At 36.3% G+C, this 25,052-nt stretch overlaps 1 long non-coding RNA gene across 1 annotated transcript; it reads left to right on the top strand.

Moving 5' to 3' along the window:
* Positions 1-1,713: 1,713 nt before the first annotated feature.
* On the top strand, positions 1,714-25,052 carry LOC148650609 (uncharacterized). Its single transcript, XR_015926168.1, has 4 exons — positions 1,714-2,203; positions 3,289-3,372; positions 21,346-21,449; positions 24,281-25,052. It is a non-coding gene; the product is annotated as an uncharacterized LOC148650609 (long non-coding RNA).

Genomic DNA, 25,052 nt, shown 5'->3' with positions numbered 1-25,052 from the left:
TTAAGGTGAGGAAAGACAATGACTCCAGTGGCAAGAAGCTATAACAGATAACTTCTTTTAATTATACACTGGGGTATGGAGATGTTTAAGACTTTTGTCCTTTTCTTTTGTCTCCTAAATCACATGTCTGTATCGATATCTGAAGTCCATTGACCAGCTCAAATTTGTGGCTTAACTATCCCCAGGATACTGCTCAGTTCTTTATTGCACTGCCTTCAGTCAATTATCACATGATACAATGTCACGCATCCATCTTTATTAATTTTAATGTTCCCAATTGGTTTTCTTTCTGTATAGTTCCATGTGCCTGAACTGCCTCAATGACAATTGACCTCTAAGTAATAAAGGAAAGAGGTGACCTCTAATTTTAAGTTATTAAAAATAACTTTGGGGTGCCAAATACATTTTTTAAACACATCAACACACTTATTTTAGATCACACTTTTATTTTTTATATTTTTTCCATTTCCATTTTTGCCTTTTTATTCTAAAATTCTTTTGCATTAATACATTTAAATTGAATAATGCCATATTTGCATTCCCTTTAGGTTCTTGAAATATGTTCTTCACATATGAAATTAAATAATAGAATAAAGTTCCTGCTTTTGATGTATTTTATGTAAAATACACGCTCCTGTGTGCCCTGTATTATGAAACCCCCATTCATACTTAAGTTTGCCCCAGAGCATAACCTGCAGTGCTTGTAAAAAGTCAAATGTGCTGTTGAGAGCAGCAACAGCTCATTGTGTCGGTGTCAACATTAGCCAGAAGATGACATGAGTTATTGGTGTCTAACAGCATTTGCCCAGAAAACTTCAGAGAAGAAAATTTTCATAATCAAAATAAATTAAATAAGCTCTGTAATGTTTGCAGCTAAATACAGCTCTGTAATCAGTGCTGAAGCTTGAAAAAGTGGGCTCTCAACAAAGGTGTAGGGAAGAAATGTAAAAAAATAAACATTTTCCCAGAAGACCTGTGACAGGCTTGCTTGCTCCTTTCCAGAATTCTAGTGATTCTCTAACTTGAACATGGCCACCACAGGTACTGCTCTGGCCTGACTCATGAGCCTCAGCAATCTAATGTGTTTCTGAATGTGAAATGTTGTGAAGTACTGTCCAAGCATTCAAAGAATCAGAGCCATTCTGATTTTACAAGCCTGTTAAAAACAACACTGCCTTCCAACACATTTACAAGAGTGACCCCAGTACCACAATGATCTATACATACTTAAAACAATTACAAAACAGTCAGACAACACATTGGTGTCATTGTATTTTCCTATGGCAATCCAAGCACCAAGGTCAGTTTGAGTGTTGGTGTCAAGTCTTTCCACTTGGTTTAATCAGCGTCTTAAAGAACAGCCAATTGATTACCGAAAGGGACCTTAGGACTTACATAGAGTTTCAACATAACTGCTGTCTGTCGATACTACAAGTCAGCCCAAGAACATGAATTCATGTATAATTTGTTGATGAAGTGAAAGAGGATGGTTTAAGTCCCCATGGTCATTTCACTCTGAATCTTGCTTAGACAATGGTTTCCCTGTTTTTACCTGTTTCGTAATTGAGCGTTTCACAGACTTTGAAGTAGAGTCGGCCTCATTTATTAGGCAGTCCTTTTGAAGCGCCTAATTTATTTTTCCCATTAAAACATTTTAATGTTTTAATCCCTCTTGTGTTAACAGAGCTGTTAATAGGAGACAAAGCTACACAGAGGACCTACATTATTAATGCCTACTCAAACACTTTGTTTCCCTTGAGAACCAACCTGGTATTGTGTGCTGCCAACAAACACTAATCCATCTCAGCTTTCTGGTAACGTAAACAACTTGTCAAAATGGTGCTCTCTCCTGTCAAAACCAGTACTGTACGTTGTTAAATGTCAGAAAGGATGGGATAGAATGCAAATGCAGAGGCGTGATAGTCACTGAATTTTAAAACACCTGATTTATCTTTAAACACTGCAGTGTGCTTCACATGATCATACAGCAGACGCAAGTTTTCACTCTTTTAGTAAGTGATAAGTAATGGTAATGTCTCCAGCTAATATGAATTCACCCAGCATTTTTATGAGAGGGCTTTAATAGGAGTAGATAGTAAATCATCCAAATCTTTACATATTGCAGAATGTCACAATATAGTTTTCTTTAATATATTTATTTTTTTCCAAAACAGAGTCATTCTGATTTTCATTCTGATTGCAGGTAAGCAAGCCTTTTTTCTACATAAGTTCTACATAAGTTAAGAGGGCTTTCGGCTTAGTAAAACTCTTCCTACAGTAGTTCAGGCTCATTTAATTGGTTTTCTATTCCATGGCCAAATTTGAAAATGTGAGTCTCTGAAAAATAAACCTCCAGAATTTAGCACAGGAGAAAGGGAGGTCTTGATCAAGAGCTTGCTGACAAAAAAAGACAGGGCAATCTGTAATTTGAAAAACAGAAGCCAAACCGATTCAGATGCTGTCAACTATGGGGGACCATTTAACCTTACACCACTTGCTTTAATGCTTACAGCATCAGAATAGAAGGCCAGGACTTAAAACTGATCTAATGTCAACCCTCCATGCTCCCCACACACATGTACACACAGGATGTAGGCTACTTATCTTCAATGTGAAATAAACTATTAATCCATTTCCCTGATGGAAAGGAAGAAATGAAGTGGAAATGGACTGCTATGATAAAAAAATCATTAACTCTTAGCCTCATGCTGTAGCTGATTTTATAAGAAGACAAAAATATACTGGTAAGAATGTTTCAAAGCAGCAAGACGTCTATGCATGAAATTACAGTTATGCATATAGTATAATAGAGAAGAAATACATATGAAATGAAACAAATTTCAAATGTTTCAAATTACAAATGAAACAAATTGAATGCCTAAGGAGTGATTTATGAGAAGTGTGGAAATGTGTCCCATTTTTGTGCACTTCAAAAATATCTGATTGTATGACACATTCAAGGATTAAATAGCGTTTAGCTTGGTTAGCAAAGCTTCCGTTTAAAAACAGACATTTGTAGAAGTAGGCTCGACCAGGTGAAAATAGATGTGTATTTTCTGGTCCACTGTAATGGTAAAACATGCATTCAGGCAACACAAACAATATATACATAGATTGTAGCTGCAACTGGTAAATTAATCTAAGGTGTGTTGGTTATGTTGTCACTAAATTACCAATAAATATCATATTGTCAATGGTTTTATTGAGGGAACCCATTCTTTTCTATTCTATGGTTTAATAACAGATTACAGGCTTTTCCAACCCTGACTCTTTTTTTCCTTTCCTCAGATGGAAGCCCACCTTCATTTTGAAATAGATATGAAATTTCATAAAAGAAAAGTGTATTATCTTCCCCTTCTCTGGTCACTGAAGGTGAGCCACAGTACTAAGATAAATCTGAACAATAACTGATATAATTTCAGTGAAGGGTATTTTCATGTTCCTCAGGAAACCTAATTGATTATTGGACAAATTTATTTTCCCTGGAAACATGCAATGCTCTGGAGGTTAGCTCAATAATGAGCTCATTGTTTCTCTTTTCAAATCGAAAATAACATAGAATTGAGTGATTTTTTAAAACAGTAAGGATATACCATTCTAAATATTCTCCATTACATCATTTTTGTTTTCTTTGTAATGAATTTTGATTTCATAATTAGTAAATACCTGAGGTTATGGCTGGAAAATAAACACAAGAATGGAACCAGATACTTTCAGAAGCTGAATGGAATTACTTTAGTGTTCAGGGTTTAATTCAACCTTTTTATTGCATGTAAAATGCATTTTTCCCCAGTGAATGGGAAACATTCCATATTTTTAAAGTTAATTTTTAAGGGTTTGTGCAACAAGTAGAAACAGACAATCATCTTTGTTCCTAAAAACTGGATTTAAAAAACTGAGAGCATAAAGCTCTGTCATTAGTATGAAAATAGGAACAGAATGTTGTAATAAATTCCACAGCAACAAAGAGACTATCCTGAATTCACAAGAAATCGGAGTGGAAAGAGGAACTATTCATAGGATGGGATTGACACATACAAGCACGGGTTGGAAATTACATTTAATCAAGCGAGCATTTCTTTGCCAGGTGAGTGGAAGTTATAGAGCCCAGAAAAAAACAACAACATGTAAACTCAACTCAGAATGGGCCTCAGCCCCAAACAGGACCCATGATCCAAGATCTGTAAAACAGCAGCACTAACTAATGGCTAATGGGCACATCTCTGTACAGCCCTTGGAAACAAACTGTAAAAAAATGAAACAGGGCTTAACTTTACAAAACAAAAATCATATTGTAATTAAATGTTAAGTCCAAAGTGCCATTTAATATACAGTACGAAGATAAAACATCCAAAACAAGCACATCAACTAACATTGAATGAAGCATTAAAAAAAAAGATTAACTCTCAAAATGATAGCAGCTAAATGTTTATTCCATTGAAGCTTGCTTTGATTGTTCTACCTGACAGATCTACACTGCCATAATTAACCACATCCATCAAGAAACATTTCTCTGACCTGACTTTCATCTTAAATGTATGGAAAAAAATCAAACACATTAAGTTGCAAATACATTCTAGGTTATCATCCAACATTCACAACTTTGTTTCTAACTTTGTTGAAAAATGTTCATGTGGATTGTTTTTTACAAGTTTGCTGAACAAATGTTTTTAACAAGCATGCATTTGACTTTTACAGCAGATTTACTTAGATTTACTGTATGTCCTTGAGGTGCAGAGGTAAATAGTAGAAACTGTGAAATAGAAATAGGAATTGATTGAGATCTGGTGATAGCCGGCCTGGTTTCTTCTCTAACGTGCTTCATTAATTCAGGAATCAGTTTTTTCCTTGGGGCTTTTTTAATGGGAGGTTTGACTAATTCCCTCCAGGTAAGCTGAAATAACTTAAACAAAGACACTCTGCACATTGTAAATAGATAAGACTGTAAGACTGTGCAAAGACCCAAGTCTGTATTCATACATTTGCAATGTGCCCATTGTGCAAAATGCATTACTGTCATAAGCATGATCTTGTGACAATCAAATTGTCATCAAATTCTGGTTTACCTCTGCAGTACTGAATCCTAAGTGTCCCAAACTGAGACTGAATACAATATCAAAATTTCAAAAACAAACAAGCAGGCAAACATCCAGTCATGCAATTGGTTGCTCCAATTACAGTATAGTATTAAAAGAGAGAGAAGAGCCTTTAATTAATGTGACCTAGCTGAGACATACTGTATATCCCATTAAGGCTTGACTCGATAACTTGATTACATACGTGCTGATTGGAAAAGGAAATAGGATTTGGCTGTGCAGCTCGTTCTATGAGTTGTGACTTCAAGTCATTGAACTATGTCTTCTAATCTGCAAAACATATAAATCCAAGAGCATAAAACTCCCTTTGTTAGTAGTTCAAATTCACATGAAAAATGCAATTGTTTGTCAGTGACATAAGCATGAATAAAACATTTCAGTTGGATTACACATAGTTGGGCTTAAATGAATGTAAATCTTATATGTGGTCTGCTTGAAAATACTTAACATTAATCTAAGAACTTATTTCATTTACTACTACTTGTCAATTTTTGGACACATCCATGGTGAATTTAAGTAATTTAAAGTACTATAGGTCTGAAACAAATACACCTTTCCTGAGATATCAGTTCAAGTTATGTATGTTCTTATAAGGAGACTCCCTAATATGCACACTTGTGTTTGGTCCACAGATTTTCTGCCTCAGTTGTTTGGTTTTGTAAATTATGTGAATTACTCATTCACCTGTATCACAGTCAGTCTCACTGCAGCCCGCACAAGAAGAAAGTTAATAAAAACGCGAAGCAATTCCACTTTAGATAAGGAACAGAAAGAAGGGCTGATATTAAATGTGCTTTATTTATTTATTTTGTCTTTGACATTCTGTTTAATTCAGAAATCGGTATCCTGGCATTAAAGCTCAGTGTAGGAAACTCATGACACAGCAGCAGGCGATCTGATAATCTAATATACAGGAGGTAAACAAGTCTGTAGCTCTCTTCTGTTGCACTGAAAGAACTATATGACAAAATATATGCCCAAATGTATATATGTCTTTCCATATTATTAACAAATACATAGAGAACCCCTGTAAATTACATATAGATACATATAGGTGTAAATTGGTATAATCTAATCTTTACCTACAGTATGCAGTATTTGTTATTGTTCATTTACATATAAATGTCGTAGTGATCAAATATCAAAGTACGCACAGGACTTGGAATTAGAGTGACTGCTTTTTGAATATTTAAAATCACAGTTCTTTTCTGATTTATTGTAACCACCTTGTTTGGAAATGCCAGTTGTTTACCAATGGTGCTTTGCTGCTCACATCTGCTCCACATGGGGTGAATGAGAGACAACATGTTTATAGACTCTTCTGATATGCCTGCCTGTCAGAGACATTTGTCATAAGTAACATTTGGAGACTATGACCACGATTCCTTAGGTGGCTGTGAATAGTTGCTGCTGGGATAGAGTTGGAATTAGTAATCTAGGGTTTTCTTAGCATCCCAGCCAACAGTGAGTGCTGTTACCTACAGCCTACCAGTGATGTCATCGTGTGACTGGCCACTCACCTTGTCTGCACTGGCTCTACTGTCAGGTGCTGTAGAGCCTGCAGCTTGTCAAATAGATGAATAGCTCTGCAGGGTAGGAGTACGCCCACATGTCTCTTCCTCTCCCAAGTGGGACAGGGGTCATTACCAGAGAGCCCAGTCATCAAAACAATTGTTGATTCCAAAATAAGGTGGGTACACAACAAGAAAGATGGAGAAACTGATGAGGCTCCCACAGGCAATACGAAGGCCTGAAGAATTGCTCATTGATTTTACTATGGTTTGTCAGTGCTCCAGTTTTCTTGCACAGCCTAAAGACATACTGGAAGGTTAATAGGCTTCTGGGAAAACTGGCCTGGTGTGAGTGTGTTTGTTGCTGTGTCTGCCCTGCTGTGGACTGGGGTTTTATCCAGTGTGAATCCTGCTTTGTGCCTGTTGCTTGCAGGGATAGGCAATATAGATAAACATACAGTACATGAATGGAAAGAACACTAGTACTGTATACTGACTATAATGAATATATCTCTACATTTTTAGTTCTTTACTAATTAAAATCATATACTGTCATATATTGAATAAAAAAAATACTTAATATACACCTTAAAACCCATAGTTATCACACATAGGCACGTTTCTGACAAAGAGTAATAACTGTCCACTAAACCTTCATGCAGTTGCTTTACAGCAAATTTAAATTGGTGGTTTTTAAATGCTAAATATCTTTTAAATGTTGTAAAAGTGATTCTTAAAGGCCTTTCAGAATCTTACAGCTGTGGGAAACCAGAAAACTGAATTATTTTTTAGCTTTTACCTATGGCAGGTCATCCTAGATAGCTACAGTACATTTAACTAAGAGATTCATTTCAGTGTTTTATGTGATTTCAGTAACTGATACCATATGATTGATATGCACTTTCTAAGCAGTTGCACACTGTAGGCTGAGCACACAACCTTTTACATCACTGCAAATAGGATTGCCATTCATAAAAAAGGCAGATGCCATAAAAGAAGGTGCTTTTCCATTCCAGGTGATTATGCAGAATATATTTCTTTCCAATAGATGGCAATGTTGCCTCTCTACAATAACAGCAGAAAAAAGGATGAAAAAAAGTTTATAAAAAGGTGCGTGAAAAAAATACATAAAATATGGAAGGGCTGCTTGATAGCACAATGGCTCAGATTCAGAAAGACGCTGTGGGCTAGGGGATGAAGTGTTTAATCTGTCTTCTCCGAGCGGCTCAGTGGTAGGACACTGGTCTTTTGTGCTTTAGATGGGGGTAGGGGGGGGGGAGACGCAAGTGTCATGCCTTTTTCAGACAGAGCAGAGACACACTCTTGCCTTCCCCTCCCTTTGACACTGACGATCCAGCCACACTTCATTTCTGGATGCTCATGTGCAGCATTCAAATACAGATCTCATGGCCAACTGTTGAGGTTTTTGCTTCTGCTGGTCTCTGGTACTCCATGAAAATGCAATAAGCATTTGAATCCCAGGTATTCCTGAACTGGCCAGTAATCGTGTCAGTTGCAGGTTAGCTAGGTCTTTGGAGATGTACCTCAAACTTCTGCAGGACAAACATTCTGTCACATGCTGTGACAGTCCAAAGTGTTAAACTCTCTATGTTTAGTGTTGTGTAATGTACACACACTAAGAGCAGGAAATCACTTGATTGGATTGTGTTATTTGAACCTCTAAAGGATCCCTGTGTTTTTGGCTTTTCTCTTGGTGTGATGCATTTCCTATCTAGGAGGACATTGTAACGCCAAATTGTTTTACACCAAGGTCAGGACTGTCACACCAGTGGAGAAGCAGTCTTTCATTCCCCTCGCATAACGGATCGTGTGATACTGCTGTATTTACATTTTCACTTTAAAAGAGCTGTCACCATATCCAATCTTATATGACAGAAGAAAACCAAAACTCTCTTTAGTTGCATTGGGATTCCAAATTCTGTTGTGGTGTGATAACAGTTCCTTGTTGACAATAAATCAGACGTACTACAGTCTGTGTGGAATGATACACAATGCAACGTGGCTGTTATGGACAAGGACATCATTTTTTGTTCATCCTTAGCAAAACAGATTCCTCAGAAAGGCACCAACTAAAGAATTGATAGGAATAAAATGATTTTTGTGTGGCAGCACAACAGTTTCAGTAAATTTAGGTTGTGAATAGATTTCAGTATAGCTTTGATACAAAGTTAATAGTCTGTCTTGTAAATGAACTATTAATGAAATTCTTTATTGCATGAATGTATTTTTGAAAGTACATCAAGCATTTCAGTAATGCACAATCAATTCAGTTTGAGATTGAAATTATCATTAGTGAAATCATTTATGACTGAAAATATTTTCTTCATTACTTTGTGTCTTAAGCATAAAAACTGCTCATATAGCAATGATTGAATAGTATTGGTATATTCACCCAAAAGAAAAGTAATAGTTCCTATAACAGGAATAGTAATAGGAAGAGGCAACATTATTGAATTACACATGAAATAAAATTCCAATCTGGCAACAATATGGAAAGAAATCATAAACTTAACCCTATTAAAACATTTTAATATCCTGTCCTTAAAACCCAGAAAGAGTAGTATTCAAGCTTTACAAATACTGTACATTACTAGAAGTAATGCTATTAATAACAATACTATCCAAAACATTTTATACATAATTATTTCACAGTAAATAAAAAATGAGCAACTTCAGTCTTCAAGACCGTAGATTATTTGTATTCCATCATTTAACTGATCTAGTCATTTGCATATGAAGTCAAATCGCTTGTTTTGTGTGTCTAAAGCAGTTTCTAATGGAAAGACACCTGTACCTGCACTGACAGAGATATACATTGATATAATGGACAAACTAGTAGTGATTTATATGCAAAAATAATGGGGAGTATATTTTAAAAAAGAAAGATGCTCTGGTTCAGTCATGAGTAAGGTCTTCCCATCTATTGCCGAGGCGATGTGAGAGCTTGTTCAGGAAATGCCCAACGAAGATCCAGCAAATCTGAGGAATTTATTTTAGGTGGTTAAAGTTAGATGTTTGTGATGTTTGCAGCTCAGCGGTAGATTTACTAGCCACGGAACGCATCCATTCTAAAAATGTAACATTGACACAGTGTTAGATGCTACAGTTCATTTAAGAAGATACACAGTGAAGAGTACAAGTGTTATTTAGGGCAGCAGTAATCAGAGAGAGCTGGTGAAGAGTTTGCCACATTCTCACACCTTGTGAGTAACAAAGCTGATACATGAAGGAATGTCACCATCTGCCTGTAGTCGTCAGAGCTTTACAGGCACAGTGGCTAACATATTTTCAAGGAAAGTAAGCAAATTGAGCTAACAGAATCATGCTTTGTGCCATGTGCAGTGGCTAACATATGTTCTGACACCCTTTGCAAGCCTTATTTTAATATTAGTGCGTTCACAAAAGTGTGTAACGAACAATTATCATATTCAGAACATTTAATAGCTAGTCTTTAAAAATGTATCCAGTGTATACCATTAAATTTGACAGAATATAATAAACTATCCAAAACTAACCATTAAAATCAAAACAACCGGGACACAGAAGTTGTGTCTCCTATGCTATCGGGACATAGTAGGGGCTCAAGGTTTATAACATAGAATAATGTGATTGTAATAAGAAGATAATCTAAAATTACTTATGGTCATGAATACATTTCTAACAAACATTAGCTAGTCAAGAGGTAAAGGAGAACTAGGAAACTTAGAAGGCAAAATACTTGCTTGGTTTTTTTACAGTTTTTTACAGTTGAATTACAGTACCTACAGTACTTTAAACAGGTCACAATTACAAGCAGAAAATATATTTTAGAAATTAGACCCATTTTTATTTAAACACTTTATGCATTGGGTAATGGTATTTCTCACAGCAATTATTCTTATTGTTATGCCTGTTCTGCAGAGTGTCCTTCAATCCACTGAATTGTCTTCTGGAGACTTCTGATAGATTTACAACATTACAGTTAATTTCTCTGGGAGCACTTGATACTGTATAATGGTTTTAACTAGGCAGATGTAATATTTTGCATTCATACTTGACTGCAAAAGAGGGAGTCTTCATAAATCTTTATGTTAAAACAACCAGCATTAAAATATAAACTTTCTTTTTAAATACAATTTCTTACCTGAACTATAACCTTTAAGACATGCAATCCATTGCCATTGTAATTAGGTTTAGCAGTCTCCTAAGGTTATTTTTCTCCTTAAGGACCCTACATAAGGTTGTGAAATTTATTTCAAAATTTCACATTTTTATCAGCAGGCTTCTCCTAGAGACACAGTGAATAAATCTTTGATATCATTAAATATAAGTATTTGTGGAAAGGTAGACTCATAGACAGTATCTCTTGTCATAGCACCTGTTTAAGATGGGTGCTTTTCTGTGCTCTGCAATCATATTCAGTTCCCTACCAAATCATCCTTCTGTAAATAAGATGGGTCATTGATCAAGTCACACTGGCGTTCTAGTCTATTGAAACAACGAACAGGGAATATTAAGCAAATATTCAATATTTCACTGGAGATTAATGTTGAGGGAAATATTCTGTTCTAAAATATTTTGCTCAAGAAAAGTACAATAGGTTATCTGCACATTCAGATGTGTCCTAGGGACCATTCCAATCTAAAGTCAAGTTCTCTCTTTATTTATCCATCTTCCACTGATGCCTGCATTGTTGTATATTCCTTATTTTTCTATTGTCCAAGAATCTATCAGTATCATTGGAATCAGTATCTCCTGGCTCACTTGCTAACTTTAAAAGTATTATTTAAAGTGCAGTGCAATACAATACAGAAAAAACCTACAGGAAAAAACAAAACAAAACAAAAGATATATTACCATCCATTTAATTCAAAATTGCCTAGAGGTGAAAATGCATTGGAATCCATCATTCTATGAAAATGCATTATGATAAGTTTCATTATGAACAATAGGTTCCATTAGCGTATTATAAATGGATAGTTCTAATAACACAATGTTTTTCAGTCGAAAATCGAATCAAGCATTCACGAAATACTAAACGGTTTCTTATGCAGCCTCATCCTGCTTTGTTACTCTTGTTTATAATGTGGTATACATTATACCAGGGGAGGCAAGTTCAAAATGACTGACAACTCCTCCTCTGTTTCTTTGCACTAGGGAAACTCAGTAGGAAAGCAGTTAGCAGGCAGAGTTCTGAAGGTTCTCAATAATTGTTGAAGCTCAGATTGTCAGAGCAGAGTAGAATACAATAAATGAGAATCATGCCCAAGTTCACCAACAGCTGCGAAAGCCAGTTGCATGTGCCATATACAGTACATATATTTTACTAATTGAAAACCGTTTGACCTTGAATTGTAAAGCCATATAAATATATCTCCCTTAAAAACGAAAGTAGTTATTGATTTCAGCTCTGTGTGAGTGATGAGAGAGGAAAGAGAATTTTCTTGATTTGCTCCAGCTGACAGCTGTGTAATCACTCGGGTCCCTTGCTCCCTTTTGTTTCTTCCCACAAACATCTGGGCTGAGACTAATTAAGAATGCCTGATGACATCTTATGCCAATGAGGGCCATTCTGTACCTGAGGCAAGGGGAGACGGCTGGATTAGGCCTTGCTCTTTGCCCTGCTCTATGGCTTTATAATCTAAAACTCATTACTGAAATGCTCAAATAGATTTTTCCATTCTTCCTGATAGCTCTTCATATTGCAAATTATTCCACAGCTGGCTCATTTATCTCATGCCTCAAGACATGCCCGCACAATCAACATACATTGTATTCTATACAGTGATGACAGGAGTTGACAAAAATTATAAGTAAATCATTTAATGGTCTAGAAATTTAAGGACATGATAAGTTTTCATTTTTACTAAGGCATAATTTATTACACTGCGGGAAAAGCTAATGAGTATATTTAATGTCTATTTTTGCTTTTACTTTTTTAATATGCTCTACATATTGTAATCTGAAAAAAACATGCAATATGAATTTTTAATAACTGTTTAATAGGTTTGTATAGAAACCTTCCAATACAATCTGCAATACATCAGGCAGAAGAGACTGGATCTCTTTAACTCATTTATACGTTAAATAAAAATGATGCCAAAATGAAAAAAGAAACTTTTTTATATTGAAATGTAATAGTCAAGCACATCTGGGTTGAGCTGATGTATAGTGTAGTTGGATGGATGTGTAATGTGCAGGCAAGGAGCTTGCAGTTCTGTCTCATATGGTCTTGCTGGGAATTACCTTCTGTTGATAAAATATTTTGAGTATGTGCCAAGATATCAGAGATATGTTGGCACTTGACTCCCTATGGCTGGAACATCCCTAATAAAGGTACCTTATCATTTACACACACAAAGATTTATTTCAGTAAATAAATTGGTAAACCTCCAATTAAAAGGGAGAAGAGGAGGAGGCTTTAATAAAGGATAAGCCAGAGAGCTACTGTACTGCAAGGTCGAGGAGGAGGAGGGAGGGAAATGATAATGAAATGCACAAGCGAGGAGTGTGATATTTATTTATACAGTATGTAGGTGGAAGTGGGCGAGATTAGGGTTTGACCTCCTCCTGAACTTTCATTTTAAACTCCATATATTCTGTGATTAGCCAGCTGAAACATCCCTTTAGGGCAGGGGCTGGACTTCATAGACTTCACTATCCCATGCTGAGTTCTGAATTTTGCCTGTTTTTGCTGTTCTTGTTGCAATGCTGAAAATAATATTTTATCTGTTGCTTGCCAAGGATTAGATTTCACCACTCATTCATGCATATAACCTATTGCTGTCGGACTTTGCAAATGATGCTTTGGTAATGAATCATGGCCCTGCTTCAGTAGGATTACGGAGTGCTTTGTTTTTCAAAAGCACAGCAAAGCTAATTAGACTGTTGGATTCACTCCAAACTAGAGTAGCTTCCTTTTTAACGTTAACTGGCTTCTAAATAACATGTGAAAGGCAGCTGCAATTCACATCTTACTGTTGCGCAGACATGACACTACTTACAAGCTATAAGGAGTTAATAATGTTTAAATAAAGTTTATTTTTTCAAAATGTCTTTTGCTGCTCTCTGGCCTCTTCCTCTTTATTTCAATTATTTGATCAGTATCGATTTTTTTTTGCCAGAGCACTTCATCGTACTATTAAATGCTTGGTTCCGACAATATGCTGCATTTAATGAAAGTGACTAGTAGAGATGTCAGAAAACTTTAAGAGTAAACACGACTTCTTTTTAGAAAAAATCTGTACAATTGTGTGCGTGTGTAGTCAGGAGAAACAAATCCAGTTTAAATTAGTGCATTAACTGAGATTTTTAAAAGCACTGTATGTTTTTGTATCCAGCTATGAGAAAAGTCCTGTTTATAAACTACTCAGCAAAGATTACGTGTATGCGCAGCATGTAGAGAGTGTGAGATTATGTGTGATGAATCCATTATTATGTGTGTATAATCCATTTCGATGTAAGTCCTTGGTTGTGTTTCTTAACTATGACTTCAATAATTAGCACTAAGCAATTAACAAATAGGTTGTGCTAGAGATATTATAACAAAATGGACTGGAAGTGCTGGTATTCAACAATGCACATTTGGCATTGATCTTTTTACAGAAGGTGAAATCTTCACCTGGGATAGCATTGAATTCTCTTACAATAGGAAGCCTGAACCTTTGGAGTAGCAAAATTCTTTGCTGCCAGCAGAGCGGTGCTGTGTGGCTCAGAAACTCAGAAACCAGAGCTGCCTGTGAGCTGCTGTGCTCAAATCCCAGCAGCGACAGAGCTGTACTCGTCACATTGCTGCCTTGATGCAAGTCACTGAGACTCATGCAGGTCATCAGCTGCTGATGTGGCTGTGGAGAAGGAGGAATTGAAAGGAGGAGAATGCAGCAAGGAGGTATCAAAAGAGGAGAGGGCAATAGGGCTAATTTGGCACTCCAGTTACAGAAAGCATTGTCACCACGTTGGAAAGTAGATAGCATTGAATTGTGCAGTGATGGGACACTTCTGGCATAACAATTCCCATCTGTCTGGAAAGTTGTGCTGTGTAACTCTTGAAGCTAGAGGCGACAGGTTTGAATCCTAGCAAAGGGACAGAGCTTCATTCAACATACCAAACCCCCATTTTTTTACTTTAATGAGGAATCTATGTGTTGAGATGTAAAATGTATTAGATATATACCAGGTTCTTTTGTTCTACAAGATGGAATTGTCAGGAAAAGCAAGAAAATGAAAGAGGACATTCTATAACAATATGTTCACCAGAAGGTTATTTATAACTCTGTCATCGTCTCTAATTCTGTTCTTGGTTGATTTCCATAGTATACCATGGGCACAATTAACCATAAGTGAAGAGGGCAGCTCTGTTAATTTTTTCACCAACATTAGTTCTAGTACTAAAGACTAAAAACAATGAGTCATATTTTCAAAATACATTGTAAATCTTCTAAAAACATGAAGTCTTTAATGTGTTTGAAGGACATCTACTCAAAAGTCAGTAAGTAGGCAAATTGAGCAGAGAAACATGCATAGAATTTGGAATATGCAAGAAATGTCAATCTGGGAGATGTATTTTTCACTTGTAAAGTAAAATGACAACATTTGGTGCTCCAGTCAGCCTTATTATTAGATAAGAAAAAGACCTATCAAGTGCAGTAGATGTATTTCTAAAACTTTCAGTGAGCAAGTCTGGTGCAGGCATAGTTTGATTGCTCCAGCATATTTTGAGTGAGACACAGATAAAACTGGCACTGAGTATCTGACAACTAGTGCATTTAATTCCAACAAGGAATAAGAAAAAATATTGCATTGAGTTTGTCATTTTAAAGAGAACCCATTTAATCATGATGGTAATATATGTACCAAAGTCACTAGATGCTGTCACTTAAAAAATAATTGTACAGAACACAAGTAGATTGAATGGAACATTAACCTTAAAGCCTTATTGCTTGAGTCACAGCTCCACAGATAAAAGGTGACATATTGCCAGACTCAATTATAGCCTCAGATAAGATAAATAATGGGACATGCAGGGAGGTTTAGAGACCAGAAGCAAAAGTTGTGTTGAAATAGGCCGTTTGGGTTTTAAAAATATCCTCATCAGTTGATTGAAGACAGATAAGATTGGAGTTCATTAGTATACACCCTTGCTTAAGCTTTCACATCATCAGCAGTATTATAATTACTATGCCCTGTGGTAGCTTGGCACATGTTGCAGTTTTCCCTTCTGTAGGAGATACTTGAATGTTAAGAAGTACTGCCCATTGTTTAGTGTTCACAATGATCGCATGTTCATCTTGAGTGCCTACGGGGTATAAGGGGAAGTTGAGAGCTACTGTAGGTCCACCACTTATACACCTCTTCAGAAGAGCCAATCCCATTATCCCAATCAATACAATATTAAGCAAACAATAAATGAAACTGTAATGTACGTTCTAATTTGTATTTTTTGGTCTCTTCTTTTGTCAGATTTTGCTTGTTTTATATCTGAAAGTTAACTGTAGCTAGCTGCACAATAGTAAACAATGAAATACAAGAAATACCAAACTACACTTTGGTAGTTCAGTTAGATCATAATGAATGCGAGACAGAGACAAATACAGTATGTATGTATCTGGGGTGACTCCTAGCTGAGGTAATGGCAGCCTAACTGAGCAGGCTGCCGAAACCCTCCTCACTACTGTGAGGAATGAGCCAGGGAGCTGCAGTAAGGGTGTAGACGGGGGAGGGGGGTGCAAGAGAGATTTGCGAAAGGAAGTCATGGGTGCAAGATGTAGGCGAGAAGTGTGTGAGATAAGAATCTAACCTCCCTCCTGCACTTGACAGAAACTCCATTAAATACATTTAATGGAGTTTCTAACAATGTACATTAAAAAAAGAAAAGGAGAAAATAAAAGGAGCAAATTAGACATTATTTTAACTAAAAGGCTTTTGGTTACTAAGTGAAGCTGAAAGATTCTCCTTCTTAAACACATTTATACATCACAAATGAAAGCATAATAAAAAATGTCTTGACTGCTATTAGATTTGAAAGAGTTAAAAGAACCCTACAGCACTGAAACACTGCAATTGCCCGTTGCATTAATTGGAAACCAACACATAACATAATGCACATTAATGCAGTGTGCATTAAATAATATCAAAATCATTTCAAATGCCATAGTTTATGCCAAATACTTTACCTCTGTTATTTTGGGTTGGTACATACAGTAGATGAAGGGTTAGTCATGCCCTGGTACTTAAAGAGATACATCTGAAAGACAAGAGTGATAAGAGTCTAATCTAGTCTTGCTGTTGTACATAATATATATACTTACACGGAGAAGAATGAGACGCTAGGTGCACATACAGATCACAAAGGCAGAAGAGATTGCATACTTCAGCTTTGATCTAATCCCCATCTACCCTTTAAGACTTCTTCAACACACAAGAGATCCACACACACACAAAGGGATTACGTATTAAATGTAAACTGAAAGCTATATTTTTTATTATATAGCAAAACGTTGAAAAAGGAAACAATACGGAGCGAAAAACAGTCAATTATGAAGTTAAAAACTTTACTCTTGGAGCAGAAAGGCATTATAAATGTATGCATGATAAATGTTACCCAAATGAACCCTGCATTTACCCTATATCTTCTCCTGAAATTCCGTGAAGCCGAGAGAATAGACAAGCCCTGCCGCCTTATCCTAAGACAGTGAAAATTGGCTCTTAGCATCCCCAGCTCTGTTTTCCCAGTTCACCTGTTCATCTTTTTTTACAGCAGATAGTCCCATAATTTCATGAAATACAAGTGAAGTTAGTCTTGTGATATTTTCTGTCAGTGCTGACTTTATGGAGTTCAACCTGTCAAATGTCAGACTCCGGGTACTGGTCATGTTTTATTAAAAGAGCTTCTGCTTTTCTTGTTTGGGACCACTGTATCTTTGGGCAGACTTCATGCTGTACATGATGTGTATTTGTGTGGATAGCCATGTGTAATAGATGTGTATTAGTATGGATAGCAATGGTCTTATCACAGCTCTAGCCTCTGCATTCCAGGAGAATTGTTTCCTCAGGCTTCGAATCCAAATGAAGAAGTCTTAAAAGTCCCTCATGAAAGACTTTTTGGATGGTGGAGTTATTCTCAGGCCTCGAGCCACATGTGGTTTGACATGTTGACGTTATTAATTTATGAGCTCTAGAGAAATCAATAAAGGCAAAAACAGTGCCAATCAGTTTGATTTTGATGTTTCCTAAAACAGGAAAAGGTCTTCATTGGCACACTTCAATGGGAAACCTCTGCTTTTTTGATTACTTATCAAAGTAATTAATCCCTTCCAAATTGCTATTTAAAAATATATTTTCTCTTCATTATGTACATATTATGTGTTTATGGTGATTGGTAAAGTTGCCTTGAATATTATTTGGTAGTTTCTGTAAGAAACAATATTCAGCTCTATTTTCTGAAAGATTTATCACTGAATAAACCTTCCAGCTACATTGGTTTTGAGAAGAGAAAAGCTGTAACCTTGAATTAATTTGAGAGTTCCAGCAGAAAGGTCCTTTACAGTTGTGAATATAATTTTAATGACCTTTTCTTATTTATGACCATTCCAAATTGATTTCAGGTGATTCAATTGTATCCCAAAACTTTGCATTGCATGGGGCAGATTTAAACAATTTTAAACAGTCTTGCTCTTCCTGAAGGACTAAACCCCATCAAGATGAGAGAGATGAGACCCTTGGATGCATTAACTGCAGTACGACTGAACAAGCTAGACAGGCCGAATGGCCTCCTCTCCTTTTCAACTGTTCTAATTGAACAGAAATAGACATTCTCAGTGAAGAACAGAAGCAACAGCAACAATATACGAATCTACACACATAATCAATATTAAGTGGTTCAGGTGGCTAGCATGCATAGTCAGCAAAGGAACAAGTAAGAGGTTTATTCCATGCTTAAAAGAGAAGAGAGAAAACATAACGTTTCAATGTTGATATAAAACACTGATGTCTGGAAACTCTGAGGAGTTCTGAACTACTGTAGATGACATTACCCATTATCTTCATTGGTGCACTGTACCATACATATTAATGTTAGCCTGAATGTGTAAATGAGCTGCAGCTATCTGAATGCCACAGACACCTCTAGTTGGACCTGTGATCCTGTTTGTCTGGAGAGCTTCATTCGGTCTTTTGTATACCAAGACCATATACTAATCATGACAATGAGATTTTAAATGATGGTTCCTGTTGGCTTCCACCTCCCAACTCCCACCCACAACCCCCCACCCTCCCTTTTTCTACTTCCACATTTCTCAACAGTCAGATGCAATTACTAAACAATGTCCCGACAGAATAACTCAGCTGAAATTACCCACTTGAGGCCTGCATTTGGGATGTGCATATCAACCTTGTCACTGGTGTCTGCACTTGTCTTCAGCTGCTGTATCCAAGGATGAAAATTGGCATATGAGAAGAAAGATTGCTTTAATTTGCCTTCTGCAAGAACTCTGATATGCTTAATATTTCTGGCAGTCAAAGGTCCCATTTATCTTGATGTTCATTGACGTCTGCTGATGCTGGATAACAGTATCTTAAATCTTATTTGCATGTGAAAGGAATGGATTTCAAACACTCCTTCACACACCTGGCCTAGGGTTGCCTAGGTAACACACTAAGGACTGGCGATGGATGCATGTACTCTTCAAATGATTACCTTGATCCTATTACTCTGACTCAGTCATTGTGAGAATTGTGGTTTTTTGGTGGAGGGTTGACACATCTCTTGTCTGCAGGAGCAAAATAAATTTGCAACATTGGAGTATTTGTAAATGACACCTCTAGCCTTTAAGATAACATGCCTAAGAATTTTCAATATACTGTAAATGTCTTTTAAAGACAAAGTCCCTTCAATAGTGGAAACAGAAACTTTCAAGGTAATGAAGGAAATTTTGCTGCTGCATGATTACACAGTAAAAAAAGGTTAAAAACATACTGTAGGAGTTCACCTGGTTACATTTTAAAACATTTCATTTTTGTCAGCATTTCTAACCAACAAACTCTGTGCTGTAGTTACACATCTCGTCTATATAAGTTATTTTTTGTTGCTTGCACTGTTCAGGTAGCAGATTATTTTGGTACTAGAGATACAGTACAGATTGAAATACCACTGATGAGATAAAACGAGGGTATCTCTGTTCCTAATGTCTTCTAGTTTTTGTTCCAGCCCGAGTAGTCAATTAAACAATTAAGCTAATTATTTTCTTAGACATGTATAGGATTTTCTTGATGTCTTCTACTGCTGTTTACTCAAAATATTCACTTCACTAAACGTACAATTACCTATGAATCATCTTGGAGCCTGGGTAAAAGTATTATAATTACACAGTTAATTGAATAATTAGACCCACTAAGTAACTGAGAGCTCGGGTGGAACAAAAGGACACAGAAAAAGACACAGAAGACACAAGGCTTGACATTCTAATATAAAACAATCAGAGCTTCACATACAGTCTTGTATAATTATTACACACAAAATGGAAGCAATTTGCCTGATTTTTGGAAAAAGTCTGTCCTTTTAAAACTTGGGGTGAAGGCTGAAAATAAATTAAAAATGTTGTATGTTCAAACCACAAGAAATTCACAGGAGAATCTCATTTTAACTTCATTTACCTCTTGTTCAAGATAATCAAAAAAATAATAAGTGGGTATGCATATTCGTTCTGGATGTCATCTCATTCTTCAGTTTGAAACAGTGTGGTTCACTGGTAAGGTGTGTTTCCTTGACAGACCTGAGGTGCAGTCAGCCTCAGATTGGCTGGTGAAAGGTTATTACTGATGTAATTGTCGAGTTTCACAGGGCAATTAGTTCAAATGAAGGCTGGCACTGCTCTAATGAACCGACAGCTGGGGTCTTCATCTACAACCAACAGGCAGATTAAGTGTCTTGAAAGCCCAGAATGACACGCACATAGCAAGTTAAGGGATATGATCTAGGAGTGAGGAACACTTAATGAGAACTTGATGATAATAAATTCAGGGAGCAAAAGTGAATTATCTTGCAGAGAAACAGTATTATATCATAGTGGCCATGCAATGACAGGACTATTTTGGTAGTGCTAATTACAACTCTTTGGCAATACAATAGTAATATTGTATCTTAAATTGCTTCACCAATCAAAAATTAGTACATGGTAATAGTGTCTATTTGTTTCAAAATTTGCTCATAATGTGGCATTTCAACTGTACTCACAAATCAGATTCAGAAAGTTCTGCCACAAAGTGCCTATAATAGGTCATATTCTTTCAATTTACAATTTTAAAAAAAGAAAGAATATCTATGTAAATAAGAATCAACCCTGAAAAATGTTGGTGTATATGTTGTGTAAAGATATTGTTTATAAATGCTTCATACACATGGGTGTGAATAGGTAATAATGAATTTGTAAGGTAAATAAAAGACAGATGCATCAATTTTCTGGTGGATCTGTGGCTAAGGATCTGCGCCTGAGGCTGGAAGGTTGCCGTGGCCGGCAGAGGAATCCTACTCCTCTGGGCCCCTGAGCAAGGCCCTTAACCCCAACTGCTCCAGGGGTGCTGTAGAAATGGCTGACCCTGCGCTCTGACCCCCAGCTTCTCTCCCTGTCTGTGTGTCTCATGGAGAGCAAGCTGCAGTATGCAAAAAGACAAATTCCTAATGCAAGAAATTGTATACTGTATGGCTAATAAAGTGATCTTATCTCATCTTTCTACTGCCTTAGGCAATTCAGGGTCGAGGGGGAGTTGGAGCCAATCCTGGCAAGCAATGGGGAGCAAGGCAGGATACACCCTGGACAGGATGCCAGTTCATCGCAATAAATAACAGGTTATTAAAACATTTTTAGGCAGCACCTTTATGTAAAGTGTTTGCGTACTTTACATCTATGTCTCACTAGAAGGAACTCATTGTGAACATTGAGATTGTTTTAGTTCAGCGTACGTTTTCCCCAATCTTTTAATAACGAGTTTATTTACTCTATTCAGCTGCTCTATTCTTTTAAAAGGGTTGTCTTCCCTGTGTCCAGGGGGCTTGAGCTTTGAAGAGGTTTTATAAAGGGTTCAGTATACCACAGCTGTTAAGAACAGACCTCAGAGGAAAAACGTCCAGGATAGAAATCACGAACTTGGAAATTAGAGAGTCTTACAGTATGTTACCAGATGATTCAGATGCTGTTGTGGTGCCATTGGGAAAGCAGAAAAAAATGTGCTCTTTACAGGCTGTCTTGGTGAATAAAATTATGATAATGTCTATTAAAGGAGATTAGAGATTATACAGCCATTCAAAGCTACTTTATGTAAGGCAAGAGGCCGCCTCACTTCTCTATGCACCATACAGCCGGCGCTCAGTATTTTGGCTTATTACAGTAATCTAGTATGGTGGAGCAGGTGTTTGGAAACATTTAAATGCAGTTTGGCTGGTTATTTGAATATTAAAATTAAATTTCAGTTTAATTTAAAATCAGAGCAGAGACAGGCCCATTCAAACATATCGGGAATCTGTGAGCAAACCTCTTTAAACTTGTCAGTGGAGAGCAACTATTCCAATCAGGCAATGAGACACAGATCCCTGTAATACCTCTTAAGTTGTTTAACACTGTAGGGAAGTGAGGGGATGGCTTTTGATCTTAGTCTTAACAGGGCAATGGATGTCACTAATAAAAACTCACTGCAGAAAGTGGTCAGTACCACTTACTGTAAGGACAAGGGTCTTGACGTTGCAGACTAAAAAATGTAGGCTTTTGATCTTATTGGTTTAAGGTATGGATTCATTGTGTCTTCTCAAATTTGGGAATCTGTTAATACCTTTTGGATAAAGTTCCAGAAGTTTGTTCACGCAACCAGTTTCCTTGCTGCATTATTTTTTTAAATGACTAATGTGTCACTGTTGATGACAAGATTTACTAAAGTGGTGTCATGCAAACATATTTCAAAGATTGAAAAAGATGAAATAAAATCATATCCCCCTGTTCTGGAAATGACTCGTTCATAGTTGGGGGTGTGCTATGATATTTGCATTTGCCTTTATATTCTTGGATATTTTTGTTTGCGCAGAATGATACTCTTTTAATAAGTCTAATGTCAAAGACAACAACAAAAAAGGATATGTAGAACAAAAAAAAAGAGAAGACAAAAATAGCTATTTTAAATACTGTTTCAACTGGATTCTTAAAAATAACCTGAGACAAATAGTTGCGGAATTCAGCTAATATCAAACATGTTATCATACTGTGATAACTATGTTGCATCTTGGCAATGGCCATAGAATAACGGATTTCAACTGGCTTTTAGTGTTCTTCAGTGATAATCCAAAGTCCTGACTGAATCACATTCCAGAGTAATCAGTCACTTGTCTGCCAGCGGTCCCCTATGTGCTGACTAATTTCCATAAATAAAAGAGTCCATTTTCCTCTTCTTATTTCCCACATTACCACTGGGTTTGACAATCTGTTCTCAGCTGCTAGTTCTTGATTCAATAGAAGAAAGAATTCTGAGAAACAACAATTTTCAATAAAATAAATCATTGCTTAATTTTCATTGAATGATGGGCTAGCTTTATTTAATTCCCTTTTGTTGATTCCTAAAGGCACATGATTAATTTAGATTCTCAGATATGAATATTCTTGTACTTAAAATATCCACATACTACAGTACTGTATATGCCTTTTTACAACAAACTGTATTTTATTATGTCAAACTATTAGAAAAATATAAATACCAATTAATGCCATATTCAAAGTAAATATACTGCATCTATACACAGTGTTTTGCACATACAGTTATTATACAAATTCTTCATGTGGTGATGCATTTTCTGAAATAACGATACACCTTTTATAAAACTTTTATTCAAAGCCTGAATGAATAAGCTGAAAACTGCTAAAGTAAGACAACCTTCAGTAAATGACAGAAAACATAAAGAGAAAAAATTAAAAATGTTGATTACTCAAGTATTCAGACCCACAAACTAAATTTCAGAGTCAATTAATGAGTTTTTCTTTTTCCACATTAATTTTCTATTTTCTATTATTTACCTCTTTTTTTCAATCTTGAATATGTAGAGTATCAATTGCTAAGCAGCAATATAGGAAAACTACAGTACAAGATTATGAATACATTTTCAAAACACTGTACATCTATATTTTTAAAAGTATCATAAATAATATACAGTAGGCCTCTTTTCATCCAGGTATTCCAGTATTCCAGTTGGTTGAAAAGAAAAATGACTTCCCACATGGCTAAGCCTTCCCAAGCGAGCTAAAAGAAGCTTAAAAAAATTCCACTGTTTTGTCAAACTAAAGAATGAAAAAGTACTCTTATTTACAAGAGTACTGATCGCTGTATTCAACTGACCTGGGCAAATGTGCTTCACTGGAGGATACATGGGGCAAAGATCACAACCTGCACTGAGGATGTCTGGAATGATTTCTAATTTATCAGGAAGACAAGAAATACATAATATCAGTATGAGAATAACACAAAAGGTCAAGGTGACTGGTGACTTAATCTTATGGGAAAAATCACAGAAATAAAAATGATTTAAATGTTTAATTACAACCAAAAAATAAATAAATCAGAACATAGACAGGCTGGGTTCCCCTTCTCAACACAGGGCATACTTGAGGAGTAAAAGTTTAAAGCTTTTATTGCTTCTTTCAGGATTGGAACCCCTCCCTCACGAGACCAGGAAACCTCAGACCACAGGGCCTTTTTACCCCTACGCTCTGAATTGGACGGGAATGTTTCCCAGACGTCTACCGTCTAAATAAAATTCACCATGTGTAGTGCTTTTTCCACATAAATTCAATTTACTGATACTGTCTAACTTTGAAAACTGAAAGTTTGCCATTTATTTGCTTCGAGTCCTCAATGACCATTTCTACAGCTGGTGATAGCATTACTTGTGAGCTGACAAATTTAATTAACACTGCAATGCGGGTGTGGAAGTGATAAATGAGGCCTATTAAGGAGGAAATGCAGCAGCATCACCAAAGGTGTACTGCATAGTACACAAGCATTGATGCAGCAATGATACAATGATGCAGCAAGGTGTACTGGTAAAACTTTTACACCTGTTAAGAACATAAGAAAGGTTGCGATAGAGAGCTGGTCATTTGGCCTATGTAGGCTGTTTGATAGATTGTAGCTAATTCATTCAAAGCATCCCATCAAACTGTTTCTTGCAGAAAGTAATGGTATCTACTTTAACAACATGGCTAGGTAGCTTATTCCACAACCCATAACCCTTCTGTAAACAAGTGCCTGATGTTCTTGGTATTAGATGCACTTTTATATCGTTTTCACTTGTCTGAAAATTTTTTTTTAGAAACAGGAGCAGCAATTATGTCATGGTGATCAGAACTTTGCAAATACATCTCTGTGCCTTTTTGTACGTACCTGTAGCATCTGAAAATAACACTGTAATTATGTA

The sequence above is a fragment of the Lepisosteus platostomus genome, chromosome 13 (assembly GCF_059453375.1).
Source record: "Lepisosteus platostomus isolate fLepPlt1 chromosome 13, fLepPlt1.hap1, whole genome shotgun sequence".
Taxonomy (NCBI): Eukaryota; Metazoa; Chordata; class Actinopteri; order Semionotiformes; family Lepisosteidae; genus Lepisosteus; species Lepisosteus platostomus.
This window is presented reverse-complemented; position numbering and strand designations above follow the sequence as displayed.